The sequence below is a fragment of the Solea senegalensis genome, linkage group LG5, assembly GCF_019176455.1.
Source record: "Solea senegalensis isolate Sse05_10M linkage group LG5, IFAPA_SoseM_1, whole genome shotgun sequence".
NCBI classification, from domain to species: domain Eukaryota; kingdom Metazoa; phylum Chordata; class Actinopteri; order Pleuronectiformes; family Soleidae; genus Solea; species Solea senegalensis.
In genome coordinates this window covers 418,673-422,238 of record NC_058025.1, presented here as the reverse complement: position 1 = coordinate 422,238, position 3,566 = coordinate 418,673, and the positions used below count along the sequence as shown (strand labels likewise).

Sequence of the window (3,566 nt, the reverse complement as noted above, 5' to 3'; positions counted from 1 at the left end):
CGACAAGGATGGGATTCGAACCCACGCGTGCAGAGCACAATGGATTAGCAATCCATCGCTTTAACCACTCGGCCACCTCGTCCATGCTTTCCCTGTTTTACAAAGTAATATTACGGAAAAGAGACAACATGCTATACTATGACTTTTTTGTCATTTTTTTTCACGTTTTATTACAGTATGACTTTTTTGTCAAAATTTGGACAACATACTACACTATGACTTTTTGTCAAATTTTTCACGTCATTATAGTATGACTTTTTTTGTCAAACTTTTGACAACATACTAAAGTATGACTTTTTTGTCAAAATTTGGACTACATGCTATATGATGACTTTTTTGTCTCATTTTGGATGACATACTTAAGTATGACTTATTTGTCAAATTTTAGACGTCATATTATAGTATGATTTTTTTGTCAAAATTTGGACGACATACTTAAGTATGACGTTTTTTCATCAAATTTTTTATGTCATGCTATAGTATAACTTTCTTTTCAAAATTTGGACGACATACTAAAGTATGACTTTTTTGTCAAATTTTGGACGTCATATTATGACCTTTTTGTCCAAATTTGGACGACATGCTATACTATGACTTTTTTGTCAAAATTTGGACGACATGCTATACTATGACATTTTTGTCTCATTTTTGACGACATGCTATACTATGACTTTTTTGTCAAATTTTGGACATCATTATAGTATGACTTTTTTCAAACTTTTCATGTCATACTTAAGTATGACTTTTTTATCAAATTTGTATGTCATGCTATGGTATGACTTTTTTGTCAAAATTTGGACGGCATGCTATACTATGAAAAAAGTCACACTATAGTATCGCGTCAAAAATTTGACAAAAAAGTCATAGTATAGCATGTCTTCAAAAATATGACAAAAATGCCAAACTATAATATGATGTCAAAAATTTGACAGAAAAGTCATAATTTAGCATGTCGTACAAAATTTGACAAAATAGGCAAACTATAAATTGACGTGAAAATAAAAAAAAAGTTATACTACAGCATGACGTGAAAAATTTGACAAAAAAGTCATAGTATAGCATGTCGTCCAAATTTTGACAAAAAACTGATACCATAATATGACGTCCAAAATTTGTCAAAAAAGTCGTAGTATAGTATGTCGTCCAAAAAAATGACAAAAAAGTCATAGTATAGCATGGCGTCAGATTTTGACAAAAAAGTGATACTATAATATGACGTGAAAATTTTGACAAAAAAGTCAAACTAAAGCATGTCGTCCAAATTTTGACGAAAAAGTCACACTATAGTATCGCGTGAATAAAATCGACAAAAAAGTCATAGTATAGTATGTCTTCAAAAATATGACAAAAAAGTCAAACTATAATATGATGTCCAAAATTTGACAAAAAGTCATACTATAGCATGTCATCCAAAATGAGACAAAAAAGTCATAGTGTAGCATGTCGTCCAAATTTTGACAAAAAAGTCATCGAATAGCATGACATACAAAATTTGACAAAAAAGTCACAATATAGCATGTCGTGAAAAATTTGAGAAAAGAGTCATACTTTAGTATGTTGTCCAAAATGAGACAAAAAAGTCATACTATAATATGTTGTCCAAATTTGGACAAAAAGGTCATACTATAATATGACGTCCAAAATTTGACAAAAAAGTCATACTTTAGTATGTCGTCCAAATTTTGAAAAGAAAGTTATACTTTAGTATGTCATCCAAAATGAGACAAAAAAGTCATAGTATAGCATGGCGTCTAAATTTTGACAAAAAAGTCCCACTATAGTATTGCGTCAAAAATTTGACAAAAAAGTCGTAGTATAGTATGTCGTCCAAAATATGACAAAAAAGTCATAGTATAGCATGGCGTCAAAATTTTGACAAAAAAGTCATACTTTAGCATGTCGTACAAAATTTGATAAAAATGTCACACTATAGTATCGCGTCAAAAAATTGACAAAAAAGTCATAGTATAGCATGTCTTCAAAAATATGACAAAAATGCCAAACTATAATATGATGTCGTAAATTTGACAAAAAAGTCATAGTATAGTATGTCGTCCAAATTTTGACGAAAAAGTCACACTATAGTATCGCATAAAAAAATTTGACAAAAAAGTCATAGTATAGCATGTCGTCCAAATTTTGACAAAAAAGTCATACTATAATATGACGTGAAAAATTTGACAAAAAAGTCATAGTATAGCATGTCGTCCAAATTTGATAAAAAAAGTCATACTTTAGTATGTCGTCAAAAGTTCGACAAAAAAGTCTTAGTACAGCATGTCGTCCAAAATGAGACAAAAAAGTCATACTATAATATGACATAAAAAAGTCACAATATAGCATGTTGTGAAAAATTTGAGAAAAGAGTCATACTTTAGTATGTTGTCCAAATTTAGACAAAAAGTCATACTATAATATGATGTACAAAATTTGATAAAAAAAAGTCATACTATAATATGTCGTCCAAATTTGGACAAAAAGGTCATACTATAATATGACGTCCAAAATTTGACAAAAAAGTCATAGTGTAGCATGTCGTTCAAATTTTGAAAAAAAGTCATAGTATAGCATGTCGTCCAACTTTTGACAAAAAAGTCATTGAATAGCATGACATACAAAATTTGATAAAAAAAAGTCATAGTATAGTATTTTGTCCAAATTTTGACAAAAAAGTCATAGTATAGCATGTCGTTCAAATTTTGACAAAAAAGTCATAGTATAGCATGTCGTCAAAATTTTCACAAAAAAAGTCATCGTATAGCATGTCGTCCAAATTTGATAAAAAAAAGTCATACTTTAGTATATCGTAAAAAATTTGATTAAAAAAGTCATACTTTAGTATGTCGTCAAAAGTTCGACGAAAAAGTCATAGTACAGCATGTCGTCCAAAATGAGACGAAAAAGTCATAGTATAATATGACATGAAAAATTTGACAAAAAAATTTGACAAAAAAGTAAAAAAAAATAGCATGTCGTGAAAAATTTGAGAAAAGAGTCATACTTTATTATGTTGTTCAAATTTAGACAAAAAGTCATACTATGATATGATGTACAAAATTTGATAAAAAAAAGTCATACTTTAGCATGTCGTCAAATTTTGACAAAAAAGTCATACTATAATATGACGTGAAATATTTGACAAAAAAGTCATACTTTAGCATGTGGTCCAAAATGAGACAAAAAAGTCATACTATAATATTTCGTCAAAATTTTGACAGAAAAGTCATAGTATACCATGTCGTCAAAATTTTCACAAAAAAGTCATCGTATAGCATGTCGTCCAAATTTGATAAAAAAGTCATACTTTAGTATATCGTACAAAATTTGATTAAAAAAGTCATACTTTAGCATGTCGTCAAATTTTGACAAAAAAAGTGTAACTAAAGCATGTCGTCCAAATTTTGACGAAAAAGTCACACTATAGTATCGCGTCAAAAATTTGACAAAAAAGTCAAACTAAAGCATGTCGTCCAAAAATATGACAAAAAAGTCAAACTATAATATGATGTCCAAAATTTGACAAAAAAGTCATAGTGTAGCATGTCGTCCAAATTTTGACAAAAAAG

At 28.9% G+C, this 3,566-nt stretch overlaps 1 non-coding gene across 1 annotated transcript; it reads right to left on the bottom strand.

Moving 5' to 3' along the window:
- trnas-gcu lies at positions 1-82 on the bottom strand. Its single transcript has one exon. It is a non-coding gene; the product is annotated as a tRNA-Ser (tRNA).
- Between the last annotated feature and the right edge of the window lie 3,484 nt (positions 83-3,566).